Source organism: Battus philenor, unplaced genomic scaffold (assembly GCF_028537555.1).
Source record: "Battus philenor isolate CCGP_79_NKW_IND1 unplaced genomic scaffold, ilBatPhil1.0.hap1 SCAF_19, whole genome shotgun sequence".
Classification (NCBI taxonomy): domain Eukaryota; kingdom Metazoa; phylum Arthropoda; class Insecta; order Lepidoptera; family Papilionidae; genus Battus; species Battus philenor.
The window spans coordinates 7,209,397-7,231,743 of record NW_027181681.1 but is presented as its reverse complement, the minus strand read 5'-3'; positions in this window follow the sequence as shown (position 1 = coordinate 7,231,743).

Below are 22,347 nucleotides of genomic sequence, written 5' to 3'. Positions count from 1 at the left end.
GCTCAATCATCTTTGCGTAAAGAGGATTGTTTCTCGATGGGTACTCCGAAATCTCAAAGCTCCCGCACTTCATAATCAAAGCCGAATATTTCCTAGACACCAAACTGATTAAACTTTAGTCTCGTGTTCCTTGTTCGTAAAAATTAAAAATTAGCACAAGAATATACAATTTTCATTGCCCGAAGATGCGCTCACTAGAACAGGGTAGAGTATAAATTGAATTATTTAAAAATGTAACCATTAGAACTTTTTTCACCAAAGCTTTTTGAGACCCTGATGTGACCTTGTGCATGATAAATAATTAATAATTAATACAATTAACCTAGTGCAGTGGTGTTTATGAATATTTACTATATCACTACTGATTGTTACTGCATATGGGTTGATAGATTGTAAGCGTAAACACTATAATGCATGGTCTCATATCAAAAAATTAATACTCATAGAAATAATAAATAACGTAATGATAATATAGTGACAAAGTGTTTTACAAAATATGGAATACAATATGTATAACTAAAAAATAATTGTAGTTTATTATCTGCTGACTTTTGTCAGATATTTTTAGCCTGTCTCATTTCAAAATAGAAAATAAATTATTATAACATTTTTTCAGAGTGATCACTTTATAGAGAGTGATCGAAAATCGGTGTAAAATCTTTAAAGCTTTTTCCTGACTAGTGAGCTGTGTATTCAACCCTTTAAAGTATTACATCAATAGCTAATCACCATGTATGTAACAAAACTTGTTATATTTAAAATTTGTTAACGACTTTCGAAATAATTACCAACTTTTGAAAGAGCAAGCTTTTTAACCTACAACTTATCACACTGTATACTAAGACATATTTTACATAAATATCGAAATTACTCTTTTTGAGGAATTAATTAACACACTCCTAAAATTGTATGCTTTGATAAAAACCTCTTACCATACTTTTTATACATTACAAAAGTTAGTCTGTTTCCAGATGAATTTACTTTTTGACTGCTGTTTTCATTATAAATCCAAGTTATGGGTTTGAGATTTATGATTGGATACACATGAACGTTACATACAAACTGATACGATGAGTGTAATATTTCCATATCTAAATTTAAAACTTTAAACATAGTTGTATTTATGTAGTTCTGTTAAATTAATTTCTTATGAAAAGCATCATATTTTCCTTACTTTTACGGACTTGACTGTTCTCGAGTTACTAGCTAGTGAAACACAGAAGTTTACAACTTTATTAAAGTTAGCCCCGCTGGGTGTCTGTTCCAAACTTATGCCGTTACAGAATACACAATTAAATGCTTGAAATTTAATTATCACGGCGCTTCAAAAACGCGCAAAATAAAGGTAAACAAAATATGATAAAATTTAAAAAAAAAATATATCCAAATTCGAAGAATCGACGTTTTCAATTGTTCTGTAGTTGTGTTTTTTTATGAATAATGGAAAACCTCACATAAAATTTAAAAAAAATACATATACTATATAATTATTAGTAATGATTACATCAAAATATTCATTTGATTGTTTTTGATTTAATTCCCGGGCTTTAAAATAGTAATTAAAAACGGAAACAAATTTATTTAAATAAAAATGATTAGCTATTCTTACATAGTGACTTGTTATAAGTGTAAATACTTTAAAATTTTTAATGGATAGCTCATCTGTCAGCAAAAAGCCTTAAAGCTTTAACACCTATTTCCAATCACACTATTTAAAGTGATCACTCTGATATGTTACACTAATTTATTTTTTATATTGGAATGCTTAAGTTAGAAGGTACAGATTGTAAACAATAATTCACTTTGGTATGTGGTAATAGGTTCTCGCGCGGCGATCACGAACCAGTAGAAACGGTGTAGGTAGTACTCCTACTAAGTCGCTGCACGCGGGCATAGCAAGACCGGTCGCCGTAGCGATCTTTGGGAGAGGCCTGTGCCTTACAGTGGCCATTAGCTAGAAGAAGAATAATTCGAATTTTAAAAACACTATTTCCAGCTATATTATCATTTCATTATTTATTATTTCTGAAACCATTGATTTTTGGATAGGTGTACCAGATATCAATTGACAGCAAATGAGCATACACCACTTTTAAGCTTTTACACCTATAACTAAACGCACTGTACATAATTATATATAGTATTATAAAAGTAAACAAAATATGTCAATAAAAAGAGAATATAAATTTCGTGGTTTGACCTAACATGTTAGATAATTCAATAAAATCAGTGATATCTTTACTAAGGTCTATTGACTGTAATTCGTAACATAAATAAAATAGGATGGAATGAAAGTTAAAGATATATCGTTAATTTTTTCCTACGAAAATGCTCACGATTTGGGTTTGTAAATGTTACCATTTTAACTATAAATCTAATACAACTCGATTTAACCATATACCGGATTATTAATAACATGAGCAGCGGTAGCCCAGCGATAGAGGACGGAGACTTGTAGGTGGCGAGTTTGATTTCCGGGATACAGCCTAATGTAATTAAACCTTAAATTTCCAAAGTATGTGCAGCAGCGTCTATCTATGTACCATAATACCACACTGCCATCACTAAGCCATTATGTTAACGATTATGTTTTATCTCCTTAGAGATATCTTTGGAGGAGCCCTCTATGCCTTGCAGTGGGCGTCTATGGACTGAAACGACGACGAAATAAAATTAACAATTACTAATCGTTGAAATTCTTACCTGATAATACGTCGAAACGGACTAGCTCAAAAATCTTGAATTCAAAATCCTAATCTATTTATGTTCACGTTTAAAATTACACCTTAAACTCATTAGAAAAGAGTGCTCTTGTTTAGATACTCTTTTGCTAGACGTAAATGTCCTCCTTATTAGATTTTTTTTATTTTTTTGCTAAAACAGCCAGTGATTTTAAATTAAAACTATATCTATAAAATCGTACAATTTTCCTTTTTATCTTTTTAAGAATATAATTAATCTATTTATATCTTTACTTAACATTTTTAATAGTTTTTGACTTTTTTACGAAATTATTAATACACTCTTGTTCTTATTTTTGTAAAAAAAATGTTGAAATAAATAAAAGCAAGCTGATAAAAATTAAGAATAAATAATTTTTTCGTCATAGTTTTGCATTAAAAAAACCGTAATAGTCGTCGGTGTACAAATATTTTCATAAATAGTTACGTTAAGTATATTATTACATTTTTATTAATAACTATTAACATGGAAAAGTTAATAGAATCTAAAATGAACTTAATAAAATAATAAAATTAAAAAAGAGTTTTAATACGAATGCTATGTGATGACATTATTTACGCGTTAATATTTGTATCCATTTACTATTTAAGAATCAAAACTTTTTTCAATTAATATAAAAAATTAATTGAATAATATCATGTAAATACCCTCTGTTAAACTTATAAATGTGCTCTTACTCCAACATTCAGGAGCTTGTGTGCGAATACATTACAACATGACACAAACCTTTGTTCAAATGAATTCTGAGTAAAGCCTTGAAGCAATACTTTGAAACAAAGAGATGAAATTGATGTAATAAGTTTTTATCATTAGCAGATATTATGCTGTTAAAAATTGACTTTTATATTATTTTTGAATAATAAACTGAAGTAGTATATTCCTTCTGTACGAAAATATCCAAGATGATTGGTGATAGGTGTAAAAGCTTTATTCTATTGGTTTGCGTTAGGCTAATAACTTCTATCAGAACATAGTCAGCAAGGACAGATAATAAACAATAATTAAATTTAATATGTAGTAATCAGAATATTGATAATGGTTCTTGTTACTAAATCAATATTTCGTTATTTGTTATTTCTTAAACTATAGTTTTTTTATTGATAGGGTGTACCACATATTAATTTAAAGCAAATGAACTATGTACTAACCCCTTTAAAATCTTTACACCTGTAACCAATCATTCTGTACAATTAAAGTCTTAAAAACCTTAAAAATGAATAATATCGTGTTGAGAATTTGCTTTTGAAACGCTTACCAGGCTAACGTGTCTTATCTGTGTAATCATAAACTTGAGCTCCCTGTACTTTTATTAGATGCTTTTGGTAAAATTGTACCTTTTATCTTATTAAAAAAAATACATTTTTTTATTTTTAATTAAGTGCGAGAAAATATAGAAGACTTTAGAATTAAGTTAGTTTCTCTTCGAAAACTTGATAATTCACGAAGCGTTAAAAATGTATCTAGCCCGCTTCCAACCGGTCCTATTGGAAATCTATGAGAAAGGCTTACGTCCAACAGTGGACGTCCTATATCTGAAATGATAATATATATATATATTTTTTTTTTTTTTTCACGACTGATCTTTTTTATTCTTATTTATTTGTTTAAATTTTAATATTATTGTATCTCAAAGAAAACAAAGTAAACTAAAGAATTTGAGCACACAATTTAAACAACTTCAGGAATTATTAGGACGAAATTCCATCCAAACATTATAATATTTCAGTTTGCTACTTCGACAGTTTGACTGCAAAATTCAATTGCAATTTATGTTTGTGATATTTCGTTGAAAGTTGCAAAAGTAATATTGAAGCCTCTATACGGATGGTATATACACGTTAAAGTTAGGAAAACTTAATTTAAATATCGTCGTTAACCTTATCAAAACATTTGTTATGGTGTGTTGGGTGGCTTCCACATACTGTTATTCTGGAAAAGGTCTATGAGGATTTTCTTATGGCCGGGTATGACAGTATACTAAAACATTTAGTATTTAATAAAAAAAATGAAATCCAATTACACAAAGATGACCACTGTTAAAGTTTTATCCCAAGGGAACTCAAGATTTTCAACTGCCTGCTGGGCGTGCCTGAAAGAGGACGAGACTGCTGCTCACGTACTACTCCTATAATAGCATCCTACACGGTTTTCGACCTCGAATCACCCAGGTGTCTCCCGAAATCACCGGTGACATCAAGGGTATGCTGTGATTTCACCAGGAGTTGAGTTGACTCAGTTGAAGCTAACCCGATCGCAAATGGAGGCCGTTCCGCTTGGTTGCGGAAATCAGCCTGTGGCGTCAAGACAATATAAGACAGACCTTCTATACACTTATTATGAATCGATTTGCTTCTTGTGATGCTAAAGTAATTATTACCAAATAAGTAATATTTCTAACTCAAGATAACTAAATTATTAATTTTAATTATGTCCTCTAAAATATTTATGATCAATTTAACAATTTACTCACCAACTCGAAAAAAACAAAGCACGAAATATTTTTCCTAAATTTAATTTCATCCATCCAAATGTTATTTTATTTTTACTAGCATCATATTTATTTTATATGCGTAAAGTGAGAGCTTTTTGCGAAATGCGCTCACAACTTATTGCTCTGTTTTTGAGTAAAATTTGTCCATTAGGCTACAGTCAGTAGTCCCTATTTTTTTTTTGCGTATGCTAAAGCAACTGAGGACAATTTGGTGAAGCAGTTGAAATTTTCATACTTAAAGCTACCATTGCTGTTTGAAAAACGTTTCACTGCAGATGATATTTTCATTGTAATTTTTTACTTAAAAACTTATAAATTATGAGTTGCAGATTAAAATTAGGGTCGTCGTGAAATAAACCTTTTACGGGTGCCTCTTGATTTATTTTATAAATTTAGACTACGAACATTTAGTGCATTTAATTTACGTTCAGTTTACAGATCGTTGGTTCCGCCTTCTGATTTTAATTACATAAGATAAAGTAAATTTCAAAGAAACACAATTATTATCATTATTTATTTAGCAGAACTATTCATGAAATATAAAAAATACGCCCTAAATTCTTATCAAAAAAGGAGCAATTATTTACTTAGTTTGATATTTATTGGATATACTCAATATACTCAAAATTATCATTAACATTATCATTTCAGCTCTAGGGTGTTCACTTCTGGACATTGGCATACTTCATAGATTTCCTAGAAGAAACCAGCACCTAGCATCCTCCAACCATTTTAAAAAGATGGTGTGTCTACTTTATCTCTAGGAAAAATGTATTTACCTGTGCGAGAAAAATGAATGGAAGCGCTGTTAGTTATTAAATTTTCTGTAACTTGTTTTTAACTTCGAAAACTACTTACAATTATTCTACCATTCATGTTGACATTTTCTGTGACAATTTCGTCGTTTAATAATGCTAATACTAATATTGTCACAAGAGCGATATGCCCCAATCATCGCCTCTTTGTCGCCTTTTTACTAAACATCGACCATTTGCAAAAAACAAAATAAGTATAAATTTGTAAAGATCAACAAAATCCGTACAAAATTTCTTTTAATTACCTTTTAACATAAACACGTACATTTAAAGGTAGCTAAAGTAAATAATAAAATTTTATTCAGTAGGTTTTTTTAAAATTTCATAATATTCAAATTTTTCTTACTTTTATCATTAACTTTATTTAAAACAACTTGCACCCCTAAGCCCAAAAGAATAGTGCAAATGATAAAGTATTCTAATTAAAAACTAAATAAAATGTAGTAAGTTTCTGGGATATAATATGATATGACTTCAAATAGTAAGTTTAACATTAACTCCATGTCTACCGATATAAACGCTCGTTATAAGGCATAAGTCTTCCCCAAAGATTGCAACGATGACCGGTTTTGCGCTGCCCGCATCTTGTGACTTCCCGCGACTTTGAATATGCCGTCAGACCATTCAATGGCGGGCCTGCCCACGCTGCGTTCTACAGGCTCATGGTCGCCACTCGAGAATCTTTCGAACCCTTCGAACATAAACTTTGTACTACGCCCACTACTACTTTATTAATAAAGTATTTCAATATAATCATGCGAGCATGAGATATTCAGTAAAGGTTGAACTAAGTTGAAACTTTATTATGTATTAATTAAACTTTAAAATGTATTTTAAACAGAATTATCTGTAACTAAAAGAAATAAGTTATGTGCCATGTTATCGTCTACTTATTGATCTTAAAGTTAATAACAAATTGTGTATTTATGTTTGATCAAAATAGAAAAGTTTTGCAGTGAATCCAACCGGCATGGCCTCATTGGTCTTACATATTAATAGCAGCCGATCGATACGAAGTTCGACCGTGGCATCGCCAAAACGTAATACTGAACGCGTTTTGAGTGACCGTCCAAGATTAGGTTTTCTTATAAGGATACTTGCACCTAGTCGTGTACATGTTTAGAAGCTTATCCACATAAGCAATCTCAAAGATAAGTGTCCTGTCAATCTGCTGAAATAAATAAAATAACTAGACAGGGAAGCCATCTCAAAGAAGCTCCCATGGACACAAAGGAACCCGTGTATTTTCAAGGAACCCCTTGTGCACACAAGGAAGATCCTGTGTTTCCAAAGGAGCTGCTATTTTTTATCGCTCTACTACCTCTATTACGATAAAACTGTAAACGCTAATGGGGAAAACAGCACTAACAAAAGTATTTTCAGAGTCAAGAAAATTTTCCTTAGTAAAAAACGGATTCTTTTAATTTATGCATATTTATAAATATTATTAAAACCTTTTTAAAACTTTTTTTGAAGCACAAAACATAAAATAACTGACCGCGCTGTCTTTCATTTCTTATGTATGGACGAGGTCAGTGGACAGACGACCTTGTCAAGGTTGGATATTGCAGGATACGGTCCTTGAAAATGGTGGGAGCTTTTATCCACCAGCGGACGTCTCATGGCCAAAATGATCGTTATAGTGAAAGCATTTTTTTTTAATAAATTTTCTGTGACAAAATCAGGCTAAATAAATTTGTATCCTCTTTTTAAAAACACATTTTGAGATTATCTGGTTTATTTTCTCAACACTTTCGCTAAAAAGATTATGTTATTGAAGGAGTTTTGACTATTACTTTAATATATTTTAACATATTTACATTTATAAATATTACTCAAAAAACAAAATCTTTCGAGTGCACATAGTGTAAATAAAAACCTATCTGTAATATAAACAATTCTGAACACTTCAAAATCTCTGCGCCAACTCTGTACTCTTATTTAATCATAAAAATTGACTTCATTTTCGCTCCGGTATTACGTTGCCAAATTGAATTGCCTTTGCGCTGCTTCTAAGAGGCGTCTTTATTTCCACCTTTAGTACTAGGAACATTTTTTTCATCTGCTTGCTTTATGTTTTGAATAACAAAGTTAGATTTAATTCATAAATTTTTCCGAATGATTGGTTGAGCAACGAGTGTTGTATTTTGTTCCTAGAAAATGTAAAAAGTATTCTTAAAAAAATATTTTTTTTTGTTTATATTTTATTTGTATATTTGATTTCTTAGATCCATGTTTAACTTAGATTTATAGAATTAATTATTCTGCATTAATAATTTTCAAAATTTCAAAACTGTAAAAATTTGCGATGTAATATATGACACACGGCATAAATCAGCTAAGAAAATAAGAAGAAGACACGTATGACAAATAAACAATTTTATGAACAATTAAAAGTATGCAATATCAGTTTTGACAACATCAATAATGTAATTTTGATGATTACAAAATACTTCCAATAGACCACACCTTCAGAAAATTTTCATAAATTCTACTGATAGCGTAATAACATCAAAACTGATCAACTAAACAACTCTTCTCTTTTTGCTGTTGGAGCGCATTATCATTTATCAACAATTACGCGATTTTACAATACGATGACTCCGACAGATTCATATTTAGAGGATAAGCTATCATTATTGACACGTTAAAAAATAACTTGTTTATTATCAATAAAAACCCTTATCTTATCGCTATCCCTAAAGCCATATCACACCTCCTGATAAGATAACAATGGTGGAAACCTGGCAACAATATAAATACATGTCGTAAACAATACTCAACAACTATTTGCTACTATGACTATCTTGACGGTGCAACGAAGCCACTTTTTTCTTCTATTTTCCTTGCATGAAAAAAGTCAATGGATGTAATAAAATGTACAGTCATATATCAAATTAAAAAAAATACTAATTTAATCAACGTTATCATCATATCAACCGATAGACTCCCGCTGCAAGGAATAGGCTTCCTCCAAATATCGCTACGGTAACCGGTCTTGCGCCTGCTATCCAGTGACTTATTGCAATCTTACCTACCCAAGCCTCTATTACTTGTGATCGATGTTCGAGAACCTACCGCCCAAAAGTGCGTCAGTTGCGTGAGCGCTAATTATAATTATCATTATTAATTAATTTATAACTTTCGTCTCTTTTTATCTGTTTATAGTTACGGCCTCTTAGTATAAACTGATACTGGAAATTATTATAATTTTATTTCATTTGATTAATGTTACAATTTTAAAAAAAAAAAAACTTTTCTACCGCACGCCAGTAATTCGTCACTTTGTTGTAATCATTACTTGAATTTAAATAAAGCGATTTAGATACTAGCCTATTTCAAGCGTCTTCCAACGACCTTAAATAGGTCTGTCGTCTATCTTGTAGGTAAACGTCCGTCGTTGCGCTTGCCTCCAGTTCACAAAAACTTAAGGCCTGAATTTCATATATTTATTTGAAAACTACTAATATAGTTATTTAATAATATATTTTATAATAAACGTTGCTTAATTATGGGTAGACATCACGAATATTAATAAATACGTTGAACCAGAAATGAAGCATGTCATTTTAGAGCCACGAAATTAGTACGTTATTCCATTTACTTAAAGCTAAAAACTCCTAACACTTTTCAGTAAAACAACACAATGAGAATTATAAAATAATTAATAAATAAAAAAACATTTAATGGTTTTGATCAATTGATCTAAGAAAGTCTAGGAGTAGCTTTCAAGTTTTGTTAGATATCTTGTATCTTATTTTATTTCCATTAAAATAAGTGAAACATAAACGTATTTGTCTTACAATACCTTCTTATGAAATTAAAGAAATATCAAACAAAATACTTAAGATTAAATTGCGGAAAGGGGTAAAAATACAAGTGCTAGACCAGCGGTTGAGAATTAACTCTTGTGATCCATTGATCGACCTACGTCGCGTTTTCGATTTCCGTGATACAACCTATAACATAATTCACACTTTGTGCATTAATTGTATAGGTTTGCCATCGCTTACAAACAAGTTTCCAGGGGATGGGCAGCAGCGTCATTAGCGTACCATAATATCACACTGCGATCACCAACATGCCTGCAAAGCGTGGCGATTATGGTATATCTCCCTTTAGATATCTTTTGGAGGGTAGCCTACGCGTTGAAGTGGGCGTCCAAAGGCTAAAACGAAATCGCGGAAATGTTGTTTCTGCGGACGATAAATTTCATTCTTAAATTTTTATTTAAAGTAGATTAGGAAATTTTTCACAAATGTATAAACTCCGATAAAAAAATTATAAAAAGAAATCGCAAGAACCACACCAGTTTTCGTAACAAATCAACAATCATGTCCCTCTTTTATATGATAATAATGTACTCACTTGTTTTGAACATTATTTCTCTAATCATTAATTATTAAAATTAAAAAAAAGAAGCAGATAAACTAGAACAGGGCTCTCAAATTAAATTGTATGTTACTCAGTGATGTTTTGTTTTTTAAAGACAGTTGTTCCCTGTTGCTCTATTCGACGTCATCGTCTTTTCAGCCCATGGACGCCCACTGCGAGGAATAGATCTCCTTCAGAAATATCTATGGGATAAAGGCGGGTTAACGTTCATAGTGTGGTATTATGGTATGCAAAGAACGCCCATCTACTTAACACTTGCTTATAAGCAGTGGAAAATCTATATAATTAATGTACAAAGTGTAAAATATGTAGGTTTGTATCCCAGGATCGAACATGCGACGTACGGTCGCAAGTCTCGGTCTTTTACCACTAGGCTAACACTGCTCTATTGGCATTTAAAAATTCCGCTGGTTTAAAGGGCTAGGGCTCAGATGGCGTTTAGTTTAAACTTCGTTGTTGGTTACAAAGCACAGGAAACTCGGCTTGGGCCGCTACATACTATTTTATTACCGGATTGGGAAGCTGCCAAGTTCTTAAATTGCATTAACTACAACTTTTGCTGTCATTCAGAACGCGTTTATCATTCCAACTCAAGGAGCCCAAGTTGCCTGACCTCGACTTGATTAGTTGCTACTGCCTCGCTAATTACTACCACATCGGAAAATGTTAGGTCTGGGAGATGAAGATCGAGCAACATCTATTGCACAAAATTGGTATTCTGTGTTTACTTATTATAATATCTTAAGTTTGAGCTAGCATTTCAACATATAGTATTTTAACTGTATGTTATTATTATATCCATGTATTTTAATGTCAGGACTCTTGAATCCAAGACAGTGAATTCCCACAGGTAACAACTAGAAAAGCCATTAAGATTTGGACAGACACTTCAAAGTTGATATTATTATGCCACCAGAGGAATAACTTTTACATAATTGTTAATGAGGAATTAATTTTAAAATTAATTTTCACCCCCTAAACGTTTAGTTTAAGCGCCGCTTTTTAAAAAACTTTTTTCATAACTGATGATTAACACTGCGAAATAGCCGTAAATACAGTCAAATTAGCTTCATAGCGTCGGTTGAAGTTTTATCCGAAATCACTTTTAATTTGTATTAGCTCAAGTTCATTTGATTCAATGAACTTTTTTTACTTTTAGATAATAATCGGTACTTTGAGCGATTTTTACTGCTAATTATTGCTGTATATAACGTAACCAACGATTTTTTTTTAGATTTTCTGTTATATTATTTGATATATATTAATTTTTCGTAATGTGCTTCACACGCGAACCTTCCAAACCTTGAAATATTATTTTATATAAAGATGGCATCCCTCTCCTTCTTATGTGTTAAACGACATCAATAAATTAATCTCTTAATGTAAATAGCTTGAGGATTTTCCAAGAATACATAAACCCAGCGTACAGGCTCCAAGCTATCATCATGAAAAAGCAATAGGCCAGGAGTACCTTAATAATGGGTAGTTTTAGCATGAAAATCATTATTTCAAAAAAATTGTTCAGAATCATCATCATGACAGGCGATCGACGCCCACTGTAAGGCATAGGCCTCAACCAAAAATCGCCACGGGGGCCAGTCTATGTCGTCGGTCCACCTCGTGTGGAGCCTATCGCAAACTGTTATTTAAAAGAAAATTATGGTTAAATTGCAAAACGACATATTATTATAAACAAAAAGAAAATTTTAGTGTACTTTAGACGCAACTTGTTATGGTATATTTTTAAATAATTTTATTACTCTTATATGTATTATAATAATATATAAAACAATATTTTAGTCCTTTTAGTCCTTGCCACTTTCCTTTTTAATTTTTTCGTTTTTAAACGATATATTAATTATTACCAGGTGATAGGCCCGCACGACTCTTTATTTTAAATTGGTAAGAATAGTCCCACATTGTTTATAATAGTAATAGATATAACAGTATATTTTCAATTGATTTTCTTGCTCTTATATATAATTATATATTAAACAACATTTAAAATTCTGTCCTTCATGACCTTTTCCTCTTTTTATTGTTTTCTTTTTTAGATATTATATTTATTATTACCGGGTAGTAGGCCCGCATGACTTTTTTTTAAATTAGTGAGAAACATTTTTTCTAGGAGTAATAAATATTATACAGGAAGGCGATAGTAAAGTTCATTATTAAAAATATTTTTTAAAAACTGCTTAATCGAATACATTTTTTTTAATTATGTGGTCAACGTGTCCTCCAGATCTCCGGGAACATTTTTCAAACGACACCGCAAGATTAAGCTGTTCGAACCGCAGTTTTTCCCGCTCGAACGTTTTCCTTGAACAAGTGTTTTTGGAGAATTACAGGAGACTCTTGTGATGTCTGACAAAATCACTAGGCTGGCTCTCCGTCCCTCCTTATCTGGTCATCATGATGGCCACTCAACGTCAACCTCTTCGATATTACTTGAGAAAATTTCTCCTCGCATGATATTAGATGTGTGACTAATAGTCGAACTATTAGTCACACATCTAATGTCTGCTTCTGCTTAAACCAAGTTAAAGAAGTGTATTATTGAACTTTTGAAACTTTGGTTTCAAGATAATGTTTAGAAAACTTAAATATTCGTTACTATGCCCCACTCTCTACAAGATGTGTATATCATTGTGTTATAAAATAGGTAGCAATGACAAGCAATAAAGATTTCTAAAGGACCACATATTTATTCTGATATATAATAATACGATTTCCTTAAAATTATATTAGTACCTCGCCACAATAAAGTAACAAAACATATTAATGAGTTGATAAAATGTTTACTACGCGAAGACTCTTACGCGGACCACTTACGATATCAGATTCCAAAGTCTGTTTATAGATATGAACAAAATAAGTGTCATTCATAATATAAACACGCCTACGTGATATGAAAAATATATAACATTTTTTGTGTTTATGTTTGTTTCGTTTCTTTTATAGTAAAATCTAGTCTTTGTAAAGTATCAAAAAAGTACAGGTATCAAAAAATGTATTAAGTATTTTAAAGTGGTACAAAAATGATAAGAAACGTATCGTCTCCTCTTTATTATCCTCTTTATACAATTTCCTTCAACTTTTATAAGATGAATAATTTTGATACCAAATCTCAGTTAGCACTTATAAACACGTATAAACTGTTGATCATGTATCCTTGTAGTGAGGCAGATCTGTCATGAACATAGCGCTTCATCTCTCCCGCAGTGCTGACTAACATTTGTCAATTGTTTAGTATTTTTAAAGAAAAAACTACGACTATTTGATAAACATATTCTTTAATTTACTTTTGCATCATTTCTAAAAGATACACGTTATCTTATCAAAAGACTGGTCAGGCGACATTGCAGAACCTATAAACGAGTAGATAGTTATGTTTATTTATGTTGTTTATGTATGTATTTCACATTAATAATTGATCTGATTGCAATATAAACGGATAACGTATACGTTCAATTTTTAATTATAAAGTAAATTTAATTATTTTAATAGTTTCTTTTTTTATAACAACACCGATATCTTTGTTAGTTAATTAACAATAGTGATGTACGTCATAAATATTCCAATAATGTTTGTTTAAAGTATTCGTCATTTTCATTAAAAAAAATTCTTGAGACTATAATTTTTATAACAGGTGTTACGTGTAATATAAATATTTAAAAAATCAGACTAAAAATTATATTTCCATATATTTTAAACTGCGGAAATTTTATTGACAAATAAAATTCAAAGCTTTTAATTAGTTGCTAAATATATGTACAAAATAATTTTATCTAATACCCGTACATAAAATTAGCTTTTTAAAGTCTTATTGATGTCTGAAAATATTCAGTCTTATTTTATATACTATATATATAACTGTCCTCTTGCGTCGCTTGGTCGGCACTGCCTTTTGTGTACGTAATTTTAAAAAAATCTGTTTACAGTAAATTTTAAAATGCCAACAGAAATATTCTGGGCTTTTGTAGTAATTTTGTACTCATAAAACTTATAGTTTGAACGTACACATTTTTAATGGATGCATTTCAGCGCCCCTTACGGATAAAACTTCGTAAAATTACTAAACAACTGAGTGGGACTGAGCAGTGCCTTATTTCAAGTCTCTAAACCTTATGATTTCAGAGTTATCGTGATGAGTCAATAAAAAGGGGGAAATCTATATCAATATAAATATTATAAGAATTAGTTGTCTAAGGAAAATCGATCCTCGACTTAGATGATAACGACCAATCTTTTAACACCGTTACATGTTTTAATCTTGAAATCATCATAACTTATCATCAATATAAACAATACAAAAATATTTTATCTATCTTTAATGAAATGCTTAAAGAAAAGTAAATTTATGGGGGGATATACCATAATCGCCACGCTTAGCAGGCAAGTTGGCGATCACAGTGTGGTATTATGGTACGCAGAAGACTCTGGAAACATGCTTGTGACTACTAATAATCATTTATAATTAACGCACAAAGTGTGAATTATTTGAAATTGTATCCCAGGATCTAATATGCACACAATACGATTACAAGTCTCAGTCTACTGCTACTGGACTACCACTGCTCATGTGTCTGTAATTGATATATTTTATTAAGGTTTTGCCCATGACTTTTGTAAAACCAAAGTTCACCAGACCCCCGACTTTTGATGTTACCAAAAATTACAAACACATTTTGTGGTTCCTGCTCATGTATATAATCATTTTCGCTAGTATAGCTAGAAACATACGGTTTGCGGCTATGGCTCTATTTGCTATTTGTGGTATTCCGTCGATACTGACCTCGTTAAAAACTGACTAAGGTCAGAGAAATCGTCTTTGTCGAATAAATTTCAAAATTTAAATAGAGTCGACATAAAGAGGGATTAAACAATGTCGATTTGGGCACCATGTATTATGTGTAGTAACGGCCACTATTAAAATAACCATGTATCAAACCATTTCTTATGGGACTAAATTTAAATACTTTTATAAAAATAGGTACAAAAACATGATAATTACAAGAAAAAGTAGTAAACTCGTAAGGCCTAAATTTCATTCAAAAAAGTTAACAAATTTCAATAATCTAAAGCTATAAATACATACCTTTTCATAGCTTTAGATTAAATAGTAAATTATTAAATAAATCTTACTATAGCATTAAAGTCTTTATTTCATCGAAATGTATGGAACTTGGTTTGTTGGCTTATTTATACGGTTTAAAGTATATAGTATCAAACATTGTTATCTTTCGTTGATAAAGAGGTTCTATTAAGTTTAAAGCCCGTCCTTCTGAAGATATTAATATTCCGAGCCGGTGATAACTTACTGTTTAATGTGTATTCTTAAAATAATTGACGATTGAAATATGTGTAAATATCTACGAATTTGAGGTATCCTCCCCTCCAGTGCTACGACTCTACCACAACGCACGTAGCGTGATGTGAAGTTGTGAGAGGGGATGGACTTGGCGTTGCAACGTACGTAGCAATTGCTATATTAATTTAGATAGGCGTCATTACGTAAACATAATCTCTAAATATTGCACTTAAGTTGTTTTAAGTTAATAGTAAAAATAAATTCTTATAATTATGGTAGCTTTAAATACACATTGCTCCAGCTATCGCCACCACGACTACCGAACACGGGTTTAGTGGCAGGTATTATAACTTATCTTCTTAACAAACATATGTTTACAATAGGTGTTACGGTTAACATAACTGTAGTACCCAGCGATAAATATTGCACATCGACCTTTGGAAAGAGACGATCGGCTAATTTCGGTTTCGTAGAGCGTTATCTCTGTCGCACGACTGACAAAACGTCACATAGGTAGTGTGCAATATTCATCGCCGGGTACTGTACCATTTAAAAATACGAGTATTCTGTATTCCTGTAACCATTACGTAATAATATTCAAAAATTATTTCTGTTCATTTAGACATTATAAATGTTTTATATTATTTCTTCTTATGTTTATCGGTTTATGTGTTTATGTGTATGTGTAACAAGAGTACACATAAACAATAATTGTTTCTCTTCTTTTCATGGTGTTAAGAACTGCCGGGGACATGACTGTTTTTTGCAGCAATGGTGTCTAGGTACTTACCTCTACGACGATTTTATCAATATAATTACTGCGTTACCTTTTCATGTTTATTAATTAAAGCAATATTTTGAAATTATATTGTATCTGTTTTATTTTTAACTAAAATAATTGCGATTCTCTCAAGCAATCCTTATAAGTATACATTTTCCACCATTTTTCTCTTTTCTGAATTTATTTAGCTTTATCTTCCTTCTAAAACAACGCTTAAGTACAGTAATAACAAATAAGCGATTACTCTTCGAAATCACACTTAAAGACACTTCAATTTACAACTACTAACCTTTGGAACCATCCGTGGGCTAACAGTCGAAACATATCGTACCACCCACTTAACATGAAGTGATTATGATTTAATTGTTACATAAATGTATGAATTTAAATTCAGTTAGTGTGTGTTATTTTTTATTTAACCTTTACTTCTAATGTATACAATATGTTTAATATATTTTTTAAAGCAATATAGTAATAGACGTTGTGACGTGCACTGAGAAATAAAAATTTATATATAATATTTGCATAAAACGTTGTTCAATATACTAAATAAACTTTTAAGAAGACTGCAACATACAGTCATGTGAAATACTTAAGATAAAAATGCATTATACATCTCTTTGCCCAGCTAAAAAATGTTTTATTTACGTAATAATAGGTCGGGGAAGTCTTCTTCGCATATTATATGAAAATACGAAACTTATCTCTTCATTCATAGTTTATTTATTTTTATCTATAGTGTATAGGCGCCATATTGTTCGATGATTTTTTGGCATCTAATTGCATGTAAGTAGTGACAAAAGTGCTGTAAAATTTTAAGGCCTTTTCATTAAAAAAACCTTAAGTTTCTCTTGATGTTGGACTAACATTTCCTAGAGAATTCTGATGAGAACGAATCTAGTGAAAATCCAACCTATAATTTTTCGCGAATTAACTAGTATTGTCGTACATGATACACTGTACACCACTAGTTATCGATTTTCCCAGAAAAGGTTATGTCTTAATTTTATACTCCAAGTTTATTTTTATTTTATACATAAACGACAAAAAAGCGCATGCTCGTGACATAAGTAAGTAATTTCTATTAACATGAGTAGATGAAAATGTTACGTTTAAAACCCTCCGATATCATTTAGGGATTTGTGAAAGGAACTAAAAAAATAAAGGTAATACTTTAAAAGTTTATTTAACTAAGATCTTTCATATTCATTTTATATAAATTAATAGTTAGGATACATTGATTTAAATATAAAAAATCATAGATCAAATTGCGTATTTTATACATAACCTTACAGCGTAATTCATTAAATCTACAGTGAAATAAAATTAATACTCAGTATTTCTTTTATAATAAAATTACAAGTCACGAGAGATATGACCGTTAGAGTGTGAAAAAATATTACACTATAACATTCAAGTTAAAATTAGTATCAAAATCTACATTGTCTTATAATTTAGATATATGCCTTAAATATAATTTAGTGACTGTTTATACAAAACTTATTATATAAATAAAAAACGAGTATTTATGTTTTACGATTGCACACTGTACATAGATAAGTACTCATTTTTGTCTAAAATTGCACATAAACTCAGTCTTTGAATTTAGAGAATTAGAAGAATTAATTACCGAGTTTTCGATCGTGGCTCGCATATATAGCATACAGTTTTGCGCCGAGTTTGTCGCGATATGTGGATACGAATTTTTTCATTCTTATGTTTCCTTTCTAATTTCTTTACATCTTTCGTAGATATCTGATATTCGATTAATACGCTATCAGTTCGAGTCTTCTTAAGTTTTCGCTTAGCCTTCAACTGTTTTGCCCGAGCTTCTTGATAATCTTTAGTACGCCATAAGGGTTCTACGACTAACCATGTAGGGATAGGCGCCGTGCTACTAGTTGCTCTCTCCATAACAAAACTACTACAGAGATTCTGTTTAGGAGATAAGATCTCGTATGATAAAAAGAGTACGTCGTGATAAGAAAAACACCCAGTGAGCTGACCGTGCTTAGCAACTTTGTGGAGATCGGACACGATTATTAGATCGAGCAGTGATGGTTTTGTTTTAGGAGCGTAATGAGTAGGTCTCAATTTATTAGGAATATATAATCTATTTGAATTTAAAATCGTCTCCAGCTGCTTTTTTCGCTTATTTTCTTTTAATAAGCATGTGTTAAAATCACCAAGTAGTAAAACATGATCATATTCCGACCGTAAATTATTAAGTAAGCTTTGAAACGATGAAAAATAATCAATGGTTGGATGTGGCGAATAATAAACGCCAAGTAATACTTTTACTTCGTTGGGAAAAATCTCAATAAAAAGATGTTCAGCAGACTTCTGGTAAATTCCGGGTGAACGCGTCACAACATTAAAGCCGATACCTTTACGGAGGTAGATAGCAACACCTCCACCCGGCTTTCCTTCCCGGTCATTACGTAGCAGCCAAAAACCAGGCAATTCGTAATCAGTAGACTGCATGTTAGGTTTCAAAAATGTTTCAGATACTAAAATGGCATCAATAAAATGAGCTGCACTAAACGTTGCAAGAAACTCAAGCCAATGACCTGGTATGCTTTGCGCGTTCAAATGTATGACATTTAGATAGCCATGGAATTTGAGGAAAACTTGATGGAGTTTGTAATCTAAAGCCATGAAATCATCACTGCTCGTACTACTCATATTTGAGGAAGTTCTTTTACGTATCTCTTCGTCCTTTCTCCTGGTCATCGACCTGGTCTCCATTTTAGTGTTTTATTCTACAATATATATACCTATAATATACAATCTCTGTTCAAGTTTTAAAATTATAAACAACAACAAATAAATTACTGCTACATATTAATAACTAAGGCTTGCAGATACTTGTTTTAACAATGCTATGTCATCATCAGAAATAATACACTTATTTATATCATTTTTACATTTTTTTCGTTACATGAATGTCTTAATCACGCTGTTCTTTTTATTTCTAGCTCCGCGTTGGTGTGAAAATAAAATATCTTGATATCTGTAACAAACGAAAAAATGCCTTAAATTCCTCTCAGCTCATATTAATTAAAATAATTATTTACTTTAAACATGTCTAGCTTATCTTACATACAAGTTTTTGTTAAACAACCCTAATCTGTTTCGATCACTATCTATTATAGTTTTTTGATTAGTTTTACAATAGGATCCCAGATAATATAAACATAGCTCCCATTGGTAGATTTAAACACATTGTCAAAAATCCTTATAAACCATTGGTTGTTGTATAAAGAATTTTTTAATTTAAATTGTACTGCCTTTGACTATACTCCTTCATAATACTTAGTACAAATGCAACATATCTTCTTCTATTTGCCGAAAAATACTGATATCCAACTCTTTCCGGTAGCTATTACGGCATACGTAACACGTACCATTCATTCATATACGTATATTATTAATAAAAAAAAGAGTTCTTACACTTCATTGGCATGTTATCCGAAATTCAACGAAATAAACAGCAAAACACTGCTAACTTAAAGTCTTAATCCAAGATTTAGCTATCTCTAATATACAGTGGCGTACCAAGAACTTTTGCCGCCCGGGGCGATCTCTAGTTTGCCGCCCTTTCTATTATAAGTCAATCAAATAGTGGTTTTTATAAATTAATACACATAAATAAATTATTAAGTTATTTAATCAATATTAATTAATACACACAGTAAATTTTTTTAGACGTATTTGTATGCACTCGTAAACATATTTATATAATACCTACTCTTCTAGCTTTAATACTAGGAAAATCGTATATAATGCTCTCAAAATTTATATTATTTGTAATTTCTTGTTCTATTGACAATAGTGCAAGATTTTGTAGTCTTAATTGACTCATTGTAGAACGAAGATAACTTTAATTTTGAGAAGCTTCTTTCGCAATTAGCGACACTGATTGAAATTGTTAAAAAAATTCTTAACAAAATTACAGTGTTGGGAACAGAATTTTCATTTATTATTCTAGAAAGAAAACAAATATGAAATGAATAAGTTGCTTTTAACAACTATAAGTAAATATAAAAAATGCCGCCCCAAGGTAAGTGCCGCCCGGTGCGGACCGCACCCACCGCCCCCTCCTAGGTACGCCACTGCTAATATATTACGTCTTCCCGCCAGATTCAAATGGACTTGAAAGTATTGGATAGTACTCGCTAAAGGTGAAGTAAGTACGTACTCAGTACTCCAAACGTTATTAGACTATGTCTATCAAGCGGTTTGTTAAGGAGCACTTATGGTACTCCTTTGCTAAAGTCGGCCGGTGTATTGTACAAAAATCCATGAACCTATCCTGAATCGATAGAAATTGCAGAAAATCGCCATGGTCACAAATTAAGATAGCCTGTAATGTGATAATGGTATTTGATCAGATTAAGTACCTAATAGCAGAAATGTCTGTAAATTTCCGCCTCATACACGGATCTAGCCCCTAAGAGATAGTTAAATATAAAGTTTAAAATTAAAAAAAAATATCTATAATATAAGTATTTAATATCTTGTAGTGTTACTGGCACCGCTGTGCCACGCTTTACAAAAAAGTGCATAAATGCCGCCGCTACGAGCGTTGATAGCGGACTGAAGAAACAGAGCGGCTGATCCTTCCTTTAGTCTCGTAAACATGAGGCGCGATACAGCGGTTTCAGTAACATATTAATGTAGGTTTTGCATTAACTTAACTTAACTTACGTGCAACCTTTAAATCTTATCGAATATATTCAATAATCAATATTATATGATATATAAAAAAGTATATAATGAAATAAAAATAATACGGGAGTAGAATAATCTTGTAGCATCTATAGGTACTTCAATAATGACTACAATATTCATTGCAATATTTTTACACTCATTTTATTTTTTCACTTTCATTAAAATTATTTAAATACAACTCTCTCTATATATATATATATATATATATATATATATATATATATATATATATATATACATACATCTATATACTCACACATATTACATCATATTCAGATATTATAAATTAAAACTTACCTATTAACAAGTGTTAAGCATCTGTTATAAGATAATCCATGGTTTAATAATTCTTTGTAGCAAGTTATGAAATCACTTACTGCACTTTACACTACACGTGAGGCATCGGTGCCTTGCATAAGCCACTTAACCATTGACTATTATTTCGTCAACAAATGTATTTTTGGCACAGTAACACAAAGTTAATACCAGTTTAATTATTAAACAACATCGGACTTAAACTTTTGGTTTGATTGATTTAGCAAGGTGTATCAAGAAAAACGCAATATACCAGCTACACAGTGTAGTACTGTTCTGTTAATGATGTTGCTCTTTTCGCGATATTCCTTATCATTATCAACAAAGGTGTAACAAAGAGATATCCAATACACGCAAAATTGTTATATTTCTTTTAATAATTTAAAATTGAAAAGTCCAAATGCATTTTAATAAAAAAATCCATTGTTTAAAACATATATTTTTAATAGAAATTTAAACAAAACTGTCGGCTTAATAAGCTATTTATGCATTTAAATAAATTCATAAAATAGTTCTATGTGCTCTTACTGTAATATGGTTTAAAAAAAACTTCTTCATAATTCTTATTGGATGATTACCTAATTAGAGATTTTCATTTTCATGTATTTATTTTAATTTCATATGATTTTTCATATTGTCCATAGACATTATTAATCTTTGACAAGGATTTGTAGATAGCTTGTTTGTCGTTGGAAGCTAGATATTGAGTGCTGATACCAGTGATAGATTCTTAACATTTGTCACCGGCAATATAGTGCACAGT